The sequence below is a fragment of the Lagopus leucura genome, unplaced genomic scaffold (genome assembly GCF_019238085.1).
Source record: "Lagopus leucura isolate 7727_CA_CO unplaced genomic scaffold, USGS_WTPT01 Super-Scaffold_100001, whole genome shotgun sequence".
Lineage (NCBI taxonomy): Eukaryota > Metazoa > Chordata > Aves > Galliformes > Phasianidae > Lagopus > Lagopus leucura.
The window spans coordinates 43051014-43065581 of NW_024962262.1; the positions used below are offsets into that span (position 1 = coordinate 43051014).

The following is a 14568-nucleotide window of genomic DNA, read 5'->3' on the forward strand; positions in this document are numbered from 1 at the left end:
GGGGCTGGAGACTAGAATGGGCTGCTCACCACCCAGGAATTCCTCAGTGTGTTGGATATGTACAATCCAATGACAAGGAGCTGATGGAGTCACAGCATGACATGCTTCATAGAAATCTATTTCCATCTGTTTACATTTATTTCCAAACGTTTACACTTGATCTGTCTCTGCTGATCTCCTTCACGTTTTATAGAATGAAGAAATAACTAGTAGTACCATTTAGCTGGAAAACTAATTTGTGTGTCAATATCCTTCTCATTTCATCTTGTTCTGCTCCTCTGTCTAATAAGCTTAATAGGATCCCATGAAACAACTATACATATCACTTCATTTTTCTGACTAATAGACCAGGAGAAATCTGTTAGGATGTTGGTGTAGATACTCTCACAGTCTGATCTGTAGAAAGACGGGGCTTTTTTAAGAGAAGGTATGTCATGCAGGCTATGGAGTCATTGCTGCTACATTGCCTTCTGCTACATTGCAAAGCAGAGGCTTTGCAGCTCCTTTTCTTCAGGAAGAGCACTTGCAACTCACTAGGTTCTGCCACAGGCTGGTACCAGCAGTTTTCAGAACTGTCTTGTGCTATCTTCTTTGTCCATTGCCTTTGGTGTAGTTGATGGAAAAAGAAAATAAAATGTCCCCCGTTCAAGGAAAGGAAAGGACAAACTGTGGACATGTCAGAGCAGGTGCCTGGGCCTACATTAAAACCAAGAAGTATTCACAAGGAGAACATACGCAGTGTTCACTTTTCTGTCTCCAGTATTGGGGTGCTGATACCAGTACTCCAAGTTCCTTTTTCCTGGGGGAAGAAGTGCTAGCTGAAGCCAGGCTGGCTTCAGACATCGAGTACAACATCCTCCTTCACATCAATTTGGAATAAGAACTGTCTGCTGTTTATCACTTTATTTTTAACTTCATGTGAGTTACGAGGGATGCTAAGACAACAAATAATGATATTACAGCTCTTTCTCAGTGTGTGCCTGCTGTCAAATGGAGACTATTACTGTTGCGTGTCTTTTTTGCTTCTCTTGTAACAGTGTGCATGGAATAAGAAAATGTTTTTTTCCGTTTCATTTATTTTCTTTTCAAGAGGGCATAAAATTGATAAAAAATCTTCCTGGAAAGGAATATATTTCAGGAAAGAGATGTTTAAATTATTTAAGACTCAGATGAAAACACTTTGCTTAATAGAAAGATCTGGAGCACAGCACTTACAAAATTTAAAAATGGAAGGAAAAGTAGCTCAATTTTTAAAGCAGTAGCTTATTTAAAAAGAGTAATGCAGATGCAATTCATTATATAATTTCACCCTTCAGCTGCATTTTTACCCTTAAAAAAAAAAAAAAAAAAAAAAAGGGGCAAATGGAGAAAATCAAAATTAGAACTAATGTACAGTGATGTTATTTTAGAAAAATATGGTAATTACAGGACTCCATTATCTTTGATAGTGCTTGCTTGAGACATTTTGTTATTGTGCAACAGCTAATATGGATGACTCAGCAACTTCTTGTAACCAGGAGACCCCATCTCCCACCTCACATGAACCTTCTTTGCTGTATCCACTGCCTTCTACAGTGACTGCAAGCCTTGACAGCTGCTACACGATCCTTAACTTTGCTGTTATCCCCTCAGGCAGATACTAAAATAGCCAACAGCAAGAAATTAAGAAGTGAGGAAATTGCCTCCAAGAGCTTCCTGAGGAAGTCAGGTAGATGAAGAGAAGGGTAGCAAAGCCATGGGCAAGCAAGTTGTAGAGACAAATGCTTTTTTTTTTTTTTAAACACACTCAGTTGGAAATCAGGGAATATCAATACTGACACATGTCTAAGCTTTATTTTTCCTGAAGCATGAGATAAAAAGAAACTCTTGTGTGCCTGAAAGCTCTAGAAGAAACGAGGGACTTAGGAAGGATAAGTCCTCTCTGCTTGACTATTAAAAGCTGCTTTTTGATCTTGCTCAGTGGAATTTGTAGACCACATCGTGATAGGTGTATTCAGGGAGATTCACTAAAAACAGCAGCAGAGATGAAGACCTCAAGATACCACCACCAAGAAAAACATATATACCTGTGACACTGCGACTTGGAACTGTTGTCATTATCTTTTCTCTAGACACTTTGATTTTATCTTCTGAATATCAGTTTTTCAGGTAGTTCAGTATAGTATATAGTATCTATATATAGGATTATAGTTCTCCTCTCAGAATCACAGAATTGTAGGGCTGGAAGGGACCTCTAGAGATCATCTAGTTCAACCCCCCCTGCCAAAGAAGGCTGCGTACAGCAGACTGCAGAGGTAGGCATCCAGGTGGGTCTTGAACATCACCAGAGGAGGAGACTTCACAACCTATCTGCTCCCGTCACCCTTTATTGTCAAGAAGTTCTTACACACATTTGTGTGGAACTTCCTAGGCTTCAGTTTGTGGCCATTTCCCCTTGTCCTATCTTCACACAGAGTCACATCTTCACAAAGAGTCTGCCCTCTTCCCTTTCCCACACCTTAGATATTTATAGACACTGATCAGATTCCCTCTGAGTCTTCTCATGGCTGAACAGACCCAGGTTGGTCAGCCTTTCCTCATAAGAGAGATGCTCCAGGCCCTGTATCATCTTTGTGGCCTTCCACTGGACTCCTTCTGGGAGATCCCTGTCTTTTTTGTACCTGGGAGCCCAGAACTGGATGCAGTACTCCAGGTGAGGCCTCACCAGGGCAGAGTAGAGGGGGAGGATCACCTCCCTTTACCTTCTGGCCATGCTTTTTTTTGAAGCACGCCAGGATGCCATTGGCCTTCTTGGCAACTAGGGCACACTGCTGGCTTATGGCCAACCTGTTGTCCACCAGGTCACCCAGGTCCCTCTCTGCAGAGCTCTTCTCCAGCAGCTCACCTGTACTGGTGCATGTGGTTATGCAGTCTAACACACAGTTGGCCATAAATGCTGTGAGGTCTCCCTTGCCAACATATATCCAATTTGTCTGCAAACACCTCAGGGGCTGTTTTGCCAAACTGCTACGTAGCCAGCCTGAACTGTTGCTTGGGTTTATTCCAGCTCTTATGTGGGATATTAACTGATAGAATGTCGTCAAAGATTTTAGCTTTAGGTTCAGCTGTGTTTAAAGGTGCATTAGATTTATCTTCTAAATTTCTGTTATCAACAGAAAGAAGAAAAGATGCTTAGATGCTCCAGCTTGCATTTCGTTACCATTTTTGGCTTTAAGTCTGAACCGGGACAAATTTTCTCTGTCTATAAAGCTTCAATCTTTGGTAATGATCCTTATGTACCTATAGTTAATATTTGCTACATTCTCTTAGCTGAAGTTCTGGTTTAATGTGGTTTATATTTAGGCATGAACTGCTTTAATAGGAAGTGATTTTCAATAGCGTGAATTTTTTTTCTTCCCGAAAGTCTGATTTTTATGTGGTGCAATGAAGAGACAGCATAAACTGACAGCTTGAAATTGCTGCACATATGCACTGTCCTGTCCCCTTGTTATTGGAGCTAGATTCTTCTGCCAAAGAGAACTGTAAGGTCTAATAAAAACCTTGAACAATGACTGTATTGCTAAGGCGTCTTAGAAGTACTTCCAAGGTATTCCTCAGAAATAGTCATTATTTCAGGGGCATTGTGCAGCAACGGAAGGTGATGATAGAGCCTCCTACTAGGATATGAGCGTACTTCTAAAGATATTTGTCAAGATTTTATTAAAAAGCAGTACAGAAAAAAAGTGGCTCACCCTTTCCAAAGGCCGGTGAAGGGCACAGTCTGTGAATAGAGATGCTGCTCCCTCAGCTGCTGACCTTTAATTAAGAGTAAGGAGAGGTGGACCCAAGGTCCCTCCTTCCAGTAGCTTACCTGAGTTCCCTGCGTTAGCCACTCCTTCTCACCTGGTGCTCAATCATTGGTTCAGCCCATAACTTAGCAGTTCCCATACAGGCCTTCTAACATCAGCCTCCATATTTCTTATCTGAGTGGGTTGGGACACATCTATGAAAAAACGTTTAGGAAGCGTAATGGACAGTGACTCCTCAAAAGATGGTAAATTTCTTATGACAAATTGGCTCTGTAATCAGATGCACATCAGGTCAGTTATTACAGGTAGTCAATAATGTAGTACAACTTACTTAATTGGCAGAAATTTGAGGAATCACTTTGATAAGGCACCATGTTAGAAGTGAAGCCTGAAGTGGGCTTGTAGGGTAATCAAGTGATAGTAAAGAAAAACATATTGGTATGTTGTTTTGTGATTCCAGGACTCTTTTTTTATAGAGAGAGACTAGAATTGATTCAAGCATTTTCTTAAATCTCCACAAACAAGAAACCGAGAAAGCTTTGGAAAGTGAAAAGTTGGGAAAACTAGCCCAGAGAGAAGATCAGTGGGATTTGGTGAACTTTGCTGGAAAACACAAAAGTTTGAGGGTTTTTTTCTTTTTTTTTTTTTTTGCTGTTGTTGTTAGTAGTGTTTGTTTTTGCTTGTTTGTTTTTGTTTTCAGATCCGGGGCCTTTTTTGTTCTTGGTTCAGGTTTCCTTGGATCACAGCAGCGAAGTGATAGAGGATTAAGATAACATGCATAGGCTTTTCATAATGCAGTATATAGAATTCTGTTAACCATTGTAGAGCCTGTGTAATGAAAGTGTGCTATGTGTGATGAAAGTGGCTTGGAAATAATATATTGTATTTACACATTATAAGTAATCTTGTCTGGCTGAAGTATTTTGATGTGACTGCATTTATACAGAAGAGGTACTCCAAGGTGCCTCAGGCATGATGTCACTCATTTCAAGCAAAAGTTCAAATTCCCATCTTGACCAGAAGCCAAGCTAGTGTGAGTCTTTGATTTACAACAGCAGATTCTTACAAGCTGTTCTCAACACTTCAAATGTGCTGGAATTGGAACAGAAAAAGAGAGGCAGACTCCAGTTTTGGGCTCCCTTCTTGCACTTTTTCTGACTTGGTCTATGTACCAGTTTTACATTTATCATAGGTATCATTCTTTTCCACTGAAGTTATCAAAACTCATGCAGTTATTTGAGGAATAGGTGTATAAAGGAGAGTGGTGTAGAAAGGCACAGTTGCTCTTCTGCCATGAAATCTACAATGCACATCAAACCAGGTACTGCTAAAATTCCCCTTGGATTCTCCTCTCCTTCTTCAAAGCGTCGTGCTTTTCACTACACTATCACACTTATTACCTTTCATCTGGCTTCTTCCCCTTAACAGGGGTTAGTTAAATTGAAGCATATCATGATAGTACTCAGCCCTGAATCTGCACGTGAACCAGGGGAGGCTAAAATACATAACCCTAACATAAGATCTTTAGTAAAGTGATTTAAGTGCAGCTGAGATCAGTTGATTGCTGAAGCATATCAGCTGAGTAACTACATACAGATTTAAGGGTTTAGAAATAAAACTTGAGATATGTCTTCTCCTTATGGGTGTTAATGCAAAATACTATTTAGTAAGAGTGACATTCTGTTAACTTACTTTCTAGGAAGCTTAGAGACCTAAGGATGGGAAAATGGAGTCTTTCATCTGAGTGAGGCTAATGTAAATTAGCTGCTGTACTAAGTAATAGCAATATGGCAGCCCCCATCCAGTGGAGAAAAATCTACTTTATACAACTGCAGCCCCTGCAAAAAGGAGTGTTCAGCTGGGTGTGGATTTTACTTCCTTCAGCTTGTTCAAAGGATGTAGATCAGGCTTGCTTTGCATTGTAACTCTTCTGGCTGAAACACTACAAATACCAAATACAGCGCTTTTTCCTTTTTCCTTGGTGTATTGGCTGCCCTTTTGGGCTCAGGCAGTTTTGATCCCTCTGGTTGGAATTTGTTGGCTGTCTCACGTTGTGGCTCAGTGTGAGCTGCCTGGAACTGCTGAGCTCCAGCTGTGGGGTTTGGACACATACATATTGCTACTGGCCAACATGCTCTCTCTGGCTTCTACACTACAGCCACCGCATAACTAGATAAGGGAGACGAGTGTTGCTTTTTTTTTTTCTTTTTCCCCTCACAGAAAGCATGTCTAAAATAGTGTTGTGTGGGATTTTACACCTTTGGACTGAGTCACCATGGCCATGAAGGACAGTGCGTGACAGTGAGACTAGATAGCCTGGCTGCTCCCTTCAGGTGCAGCAAGGTAGGCTATATATTGCCAAGCCACTGCATTACAATGGAGCTGGTGATTTCTGCTTCAAATCCAGGAGCACAGGCAGGGGTGCCCACACAGCAAATTGCTCATTTCTTGCTGCTTCCTAAGTCTTTGGATAGAGCAGACAGATGCTGTGTATGTGCTTTCAAAAATTGATGGCACCATCTGGTGGTTGTACAGGCAATGGCCAAGAAAGTCTGTCCTTTTCCCATCTTTAAAGTATTTTGTGCAGATTGCAGAAACTTGGTCAAGAATTGCAACATGAGTGCCCAGCAGCTTTACCAAGAAGTTCTGTATTTCACTGCAGTGTGGCTTCATAAATCCATGGTTGGTTTGTAAAACAATTTACCTTTGTGCCCCAGAGCCTTTCACATTTCAACCCATGCTCTGCCAATCTTTTAAAAGTTGTCTATTGTTCTGAAGAAGTCTGTTGGCCTTTCATTTAAGAAAAAATAAACATCTGTATTTCATGTCTAAAAAAAGTTGTTACCTTGAAAACTGGTGGTAGAATTTTCAACTTGAAGAATAGCTAATTTCTTAAGTCAGTTAGCTTCTCTGGAGAATACAAAATGCATTTTATATTCTCTGCTACATGAAGCCAAATTACAGCTAATCACTTTTAATTCGATTTCCATCCTGTGTGACTCATTAATATAATAACATTGTGTAGCATATAATATGAAGGTGTTTTTTGTTGTTTTTTCTTTAGTTCAGTGATCTTTAAGCATTTCTAACTGAAAACAAACACTAGTCCAGTAATAATGATTAGGTTATTGGTCCACCAAGGTGAAACGGGTTTTGTTGATAAAATTCTTCAATAAAAAGTGCATAAGTTTATATTCTGTGCATTTTGAAGTCAGTAGCCAACTATCACACAGTATTTACTAGTATTAGACCTTACATCTGACACTGAGATGGGAAGCACAGACTGTGTTCCTACAGTGCCGATTAATTACAGGAGGGAATTAATTTTTTTAATGGATTTAATCTAAAGATTGGAGACCCTTGCATCCAGACTAAGTCATTCTTCCAAGATTTTTCTTTTGTATTGCAAGACTCTGTGACCACACTTGTATAATGGTTATTTATGTTCATGCATCCAAATGTGATTGAATATACTTTAAGCCAAAGGATGAATACTCTTCTTTGCACACCACAATCCAGATAGTAGAGCTCCTTGTGCTGGACAGACCTCTAGCCTAATTTGAAGAGGTATCTACAGATGTCAGTATGTCAGATGTCAGATGCTTTCAGCCATTTTAGGCCACTGAAACTCTGCATTGCTGTCTGCTCTGACATGCTTTCGACAAGCAAAATCACCTTTTTTTCAGGTAAAGATCTCCCCCACAGCAGCCACAGTTACATCAGTGCTCAGAAGCTCTTTCCTGGGTCGAAGAAGGGTTTTGGGGATGCCTTTTTATCTCATGAATACTTTCAGTTGACATGGAAAGAATAGAGAAAAAACATCTTAGCTCTAGGCTACAACCACTAGAAAAGTGAAAAGCAGCAGGTATAAGGAGGAATTAAGCATAAATTTAGTAAATGGAAAGTCCTCTAGTAGGGAGATGTACCTAACAGAGCTAACACAGCCTGTGAATTAGTGAACACTAGTGCCCACTTGCAAGGGGAAATTCACCTATAATTGTGGGTATTTTATAAGGTATTAGTGTCCATGTCTGCTCTGTTGCTATGGAATAAACTCAAGCGTCATATCTATCTCTGGTGATTAGCAGGTGCTTTCTCTCTGACCACCACTGCAAGCTCTCCTGAATATAAATCTCCACCTAAAGGTAACAGTGGGCTGTATGGTTTTTAGTAGTGTGGATGGAACGATTTGGATTCAAGACTGAAAATGAGTCCTGGGATTTTATTTGGCAGTATATGTATAGCCTATATGACTACTGCTAGATTAGTGAGTCTAGCTCTTGTGTTTCTCTCCGCTCCGCAGCAAACATTATTAGCCTGGAAGGAGTTGGTCTTGGCATAATCAAAGGTTACCTAATAGTAGAGGGCTCTTTAGTCTTGCAGAAAAGCACAGGTACAGTGAGTTGAAGTCAATGCTAAACAAATTGAAACCATGAAGTGGACTCAGATTTGATGACAGTAAACTGTAGGATCATCTTTGTCAAGGTTATGGATGGTTCTCCATCACTGACATCTTCAAATCTCACATTACTTTTAACGTAACCTCATGAAATATATCCAGAAGTTATGAACTTAACACAGAAGTCTTGAGGTGAAATTATTTAGCTTTGTTATTCAGAGGGTCATTCTAGAGCAGGCTATCAAAAGAAGGGCTCTGTGAACTGCTTTTATGGTCAGGTTAAATCTTATTGCCAGAATGTGTTCCCTACTGGAAGTTGTTTCAGATTCGCATATTGAAAATGTAGAAAACAGTTGGTCAGAATTCTTAATGCAGATTTTCTGGAATTGAAATCTGTGAAGGAAATACAATCTTTAACATGACCATAACCGAAAGATTCTCTCTACTAAAAACACCATTCGTCAGCTATCAAGTAACACACATGACAACCCCATGATGAATCTTTTGATGTGTCTAAGGGCTTGTCAGCAAAACTGTCATCTAGCTAATATTTTCTAGTCTAGAAGAAACAGAATTTATGCTGTATAAGGGGTGCAGGAAGGCTTCAGCGTATTTTTCTAAATAATATGTAGTCTGATGCTTCTTTTACTCTATTTTTTGGCCAGTTAAGTTCCATATGTACAGCCTGAATATACTAATATTACAGAAGACCTGTTAGGCTACTTTAATTTGATTGCCAGATATTTTTCAGTAAGAAAAGTAATTGGAGCCCCTTTCATGGAGAGCTTCTTCCAGTTTGCAGAGCCTCTCATTAGAAGGGGCAAAGCCTTCTGATTGTATAGTTTCTTTTTCTTTTGTTTTTTTACCTAAAGTTTTTTCCAGATTTAGCTAAGTCTAATATTCTTCCCTGCTCTAACTTGTTATCCCGAGGGAAAAGGGTTGGCAATGTGTCATCCAAACACAAATATTTGAACCATTATGCAGCACACATGTTATGTTTGGATGCCGAAGAGTGAATCTCTTGTCAATGGCAAAGAAAATGAGATTCTTGTTTTTTTTCCTAGTAGCATCTCTCTAGATTTATCATGGGCACTCCATTTTTGCAACCTCTGGGACAGGGCCAGGGAGAAAGCTGTCCTAGGCCTCCTGGCTCTTCTTCACAACAGTAGAGGATCAAAGCCTTCACAGTTGAGGCAAAGAAGGATTAGTTGAAACCCCAGAGACACAGGCCTTGCTCCACTGGCTTGCCTTGTTGAGATCTAACAGCCCACATTGAGGTCCCTCTTTAATTTCATTAGTTTAGTCATTTGAGCTGCAGTTAAATGCAGAATTGTTTGAGCTTTGAGGTAAGAATTACTTGAAAGTACAGTAAAGGACCTCTTACTACAATTGTAATAATGAGGGAGAAAGTCTGCTCTTTTACTTAAAATCTGAAGTTTCCATTTGGAGAAAATATTAAGAGAATAACACACAGTTGAGTATATGGAAGCAAGTGTCATTTCTGTTAAATTACACTATCCTGTCTCACAGTGAGCACAGTGTCAGTATGCACCATGGTAGAATTTTTAGTGCACTGGGATAATAGCAAATCTGGCACTTCTAAATCCTTTGGCCTCAAAAATAAATCATTTTCTTTTAGGGTTTTTTTTCAGTGTAATTAGATGCAAACTACACTGACTGCTTTAGAGATATGGAGGGAGACTGCACATTCTGCACAAATAATTGTCCTGTAACCATGGAGGGGATGTGAGCAGGATTTAGTCTGTATGTGAAATGGCACTGCTGTTGTAGTTTCCTTAGATCATAGTCTTCTGCATCTGCATCTGTGCTCTCTGTGTCTCATAGACATTCAAGATCATCTAGTTCCAGCCCCTGTGCTATAGGCAGGGACATCTCCCTCTAGACCAGGTTGCTCAAAGCCCTATCCAGGCTGGACTTGAATGCTTCCAGGAGCCTCTTCCCTTCTGAAATGAGTTCAAGCATATGAAGGTGGGGAAAATCAGGATATGCATGTAACATTTCACTAATTGTTTAGATCATCTTGATTTTGGAACTTCCGTCTTTCTATTCCTTCTGGAGGTTTCAGCTCATGATCACTCAGCCTTTTTTGGGGCCTCATCTTGCAATCTCCTCCATTTGAATAGACCTTTTCAACCTAGCCCCTCCATGTGCTGTGATGAGTGCCAAGTGGGGTGACTTCCTCTAGAGACATGAAAGCTAGTTTGATGATGAATTGCTGGGCATAAACAGCTACTTTGTGTATTTTCTGCTCAATACCCATAAAATATAAAAAATTCAGATAGAATTAGTGCATTACTCGGATTATAGTGGGGTTATTTAGAGGTCCCTATCAGTGGTGTGTCATGCCCTGAAAATTAAAATTGAAACCTCAAGCATCTTATTTGAATATATATATTCAATATATACGCTGCTCAACTAGTGCATTTCACACAGGCTCCTCCTTCTCTTTAAGATATAAAAAATTCCACAAGAGCATGATAAATGTGAAAAACCTGCATTTCAGTCAGCAAGTCATTTAGTATTTCAGATGTTCAGCTCAGCGTTTTGCAAGATTACTTATAGTAGTATTCTCAAAGATTTATATGTTTCGTATGTATTTTACAAGTCTTAAGGCAAAGAGGAGAAGAGTTGTTTCATACATTTGAACTACATTACCACAAACAAGACAAACAGTTTTTATATTCTTGTGAAAAAGTTAATAACTCAAGTGATGCAACATCATTTTAATCAAGACAGCAATCAGTTCATGCTACAAACCTTATAATTGAGGTAATGTAATCAATGTAAGTAATCAGCTATAATAAGCAATTAAGTATCTAACTGTATCAAGCAATAACTAGAATTGTAGCCTTTAATAATATCAGTAATTGCATCATTAGAAACTTAGTTTTACCAGTAGCTTTTACACAAATTTTTCACTACGTAAGATAGCTACTGTAAGTACCATTGGAAGGTCCACACCTCATCCTGAGAGACATTAGAGAATGAAACATAACTAAAGGAAAACAAGTCTTATTCTAGTGTCAGGCTTGGATTTAACACAGGTGTGATGCACTAAGGCAGGAGTAGTCTTTTTCCTTGGCGTCTTGTGTGGCGTTGGCTCTCCATTACAGCCAAAGCCACCACCTCTGATGACATACCATTAGCAGCACAACAGCCCTCAGGTGAGCAGCATCTCTCAGCAGCCCTGCTCACACCTCTGTGCTGCCTGCCACCACCTATGCCTGCAGCAGCTGAAGGTTCCAGCCTGCTGAGCCTCCATGGAGATGTGCGGGAGTAGCAACTCTTGCTTCTTTAAATTGTTGTCCATGTGCTTGTGAAGACTGATGGACTTATCCTCTCACATTCATGCCAGGCAAAGTATAGCCAAAAGTCATTGGAAAAAAAAAAAACCAAAAACTATTTGGAGAGGACTTAACCTTTCCTAACAGAATTTTATTCATATGGAACAGGCCTGTCTGTGCACATCATGTACCAACGGGTCAGCTCCTGCATCTGGAGGCCTTTTCCTTGGCTGTAGATGTAGTACTAGTCCTGAAATATTTCTCAAATAAAGTGGATAGAGGCAACCACTACGAAACAAAGTGGAACAAAAAGGACACCAAGGAAGTGCAAAATGAGATAGATCCACATATGTGTGTTTTCATCCTTGAGAGTATGTAGGTATTCTGTGTTCTTGCTGGTTTGAAGGAACTGAATGTGAACATCTAGTGCTCCTGAACATTAAGAGAAAAGAATTCTGTAGGATCAAGTCTTTCAAATTAAATAGAATTCCTGAAAAGAGCTCCTGAAAAGCACAACGTGAAAGAAATCTGGTTTGTGAGAGTTAAGAAATATTTTAGCCATACTGCCTGTTTTTCCTATTCTCAGTGCTGGAGTGCTTATTTCTGAACAGCAGATGAGACAGGGGAAGTCCCTAGACTGGAGCTTTGCATGTCTGTGAGAAGGTCAGTTCCCAAGTTACGTTCACAGGGCACAGAAATTGGGCTGTGAGAGTCCAGAAATAGCTTGTTCTTTCTCTTTTTGTGCTCACCCTTCCAAATCCAACTATGCACTGTGTACTCCCTGGCAGCCCAGGACTTTCTATGCTGTTAGTCAAAGCAGTGCTCTCGAGAACAAAACAGAGAAGAAAAAGTAGGAAGCAAACACTAGTATCACATGGGAGGAAAATGCAGAAATGAGAAAGATTTAGAGTCACACTTGACAAGCTAAAACTAGACTGGCATTTGGATTCAAAAGCTGATGATGAGCTTGGTGGCAATGAGATAAGTGCTGTTATTATCTCTAGAAAAGACTTGTATGTTGCATAGTCAAAATGTGAAACAGGTAGGAAGTATCAGTAGACTTCATGTAACTTAATATTTCGTACAATCACAGCATTCCAGATTGCTGTCAGCCACATGCTCACAGCCAATTTATTATGTATTTTGGTATTTGTAGTGAATGCAAGAGAGAGGGAGGTGCCACTGCTAGTTAAGTGCTTAGTATGCTGGTACTGCAGTCACGAAGTCAGGAGCATGCCTGCTCAAGCCAGTGTATCAAAGGCCTGGAGCCACAACCTAGCACTCCTGTAAGATCAGTCCTGAAACAGAAGGGGAAGAGAAGCCTACATTGCCCAGTGGTGATGACAGGCAGCCCCAGCACACTGGCCCTTCCAAAAAGTCTCCTTTCCCTGTGCTCCATCCTGCCCAGTGACTCTTGCTGTTGGGCTCATATCTCTCCCCAGGTGCTCTCTGAAATACAGAAGTTATGAAAATAATGCCATTATTACATAAATTCCAGAGCAACATATGAGGAATACTGTTTTAATAACATTGTGTACCAAAGTTCAACTTCTCACAAATTAAAGGTAGGGCATTCTGTGGTCTACCAGGAGATTCAAGATTCTCTACCAAGCATGAGAGAAAATATAGATCTGTAAGAAGCTAACTGGTTTGTAGTGGTTATTGTAATTAGTTTGTTTTCCATCAGCTGATATGCATTCAGTATTTCAAACGGGAGAGTGTAGAGAGGGAGAAGGATATTATTTCTGCTCTTTTCTTAAAATAGTGAAGTTATGAAAGATAAATTGGTTTCTGAAAACCTCTTCTACTCCAGAAATTGTGAACTGAAAGCTGAATTGCATGGTTAGCCACCAGTGAGTAAATGTTGAAAGCAACAGTAAAAAAAAACAAAACAACTTGCTTCTGATTTCAGGAGGTATAATTGTGTGCTTCATGTGGGAGTTGCAAGTCTCAGGGGCACAAAGTAGTTTTTGTTTTTTTTTTTTCTTGTGTACAGAACTTTCTTGCTGTGGTGTTGAGGATGCTAATGCATACCTTATTCTTAAATGTTCCTATTAAGGAACTTCATGTCACAGCCTATATGGAAGGTGTTTATAACATGTTAAAAATATGCGAAAATTCTTCTGGGAATGCATTGAAGGTCTGAGAAACAGTTCTTAACCAGAGAGATACAGAAAGACAAAAGATCTGTAACATTACCTCTCATTACTTGTACAGGATGGCAGCTAATCTACTGCAGTTCAGATTCCAAGACCGTAATACACTCTGTTTGCTTTCACAGACTGCTATTATGATGGCACCTTGTTTAATGAGATTCTTTGAAGGCTCTTTGGTCTGTATGCTCCCATGTGCTGCCTCATGCCTTCAGCTACAGAGTCAGTGAGAGGCAGATACCTATGCTTCATAGAATCAGTAAGGTTGGAAAAGGCCATGAAGACCACCTGGTCCAACCGCCAAGCCATTATCACCATGCCCACTAAACCATGTCACCTTTTCATCTGTCTCTCTAGAAAAGCATAAAAGCTGGTTGCCAAGAATACCTCTTTGTTCATACCTGCATGTCTGCTTTCATAAAGTTCACAGAGAGCCTGATCTTGAAAGGAGTGATAATCTCTGGAACGCTGAGCTGCTGGCACAAGGCTGAGCTGGCGCTGAAGAATTGTGCTTCAGTTTGCTTTTAGGATTAAACTTGAAAAATCTTGGCAATTCATCGGATATTCGCTGCCATCTATGCTGTAGATTAAAAAAGACTTACAAAAATGTAATAGAGAAAAACAAGTAGAAAATAAAACACTTCAAGTTAATGAGCCACTAAAAACATTAGTCTGATTTTAGACTGCTCAGTTTTATTTTTATTAATCTTTCTGTTGTGCCTGGATCCGTTTTCTGGTCCCTGTGGCAACTGGTGTGGAAAAGCTCAAGTCATTACTGTTACATCTCTTAGAGTGACAAACGGAGTGGCAATGTCCAAATTGCTTATTGGGAATGGTTGTTGGCCCACGCTATTTCAAACCAGGCACCAAAGTTATTTTGGAAGACTGACAGCTTGCCCAAGCCAAAGCTATCACAGGCACAA

The 14568-nt window shown here is 40.0% G+C and overlaps 1 protein-coding gene across 7 annotated transcripts in view; it reads left to right on the plus strand.

Annotated features, from left to right (window-relative positions):
- The window catches only part of TMEM255B (transmembrane protein 255B), a 67487-nt gene that overhangs the window by 31123 nt on the left and 21796 nt on the right, over positions 1-14568 (plus strand). The window lies entirely within an intron of this gene.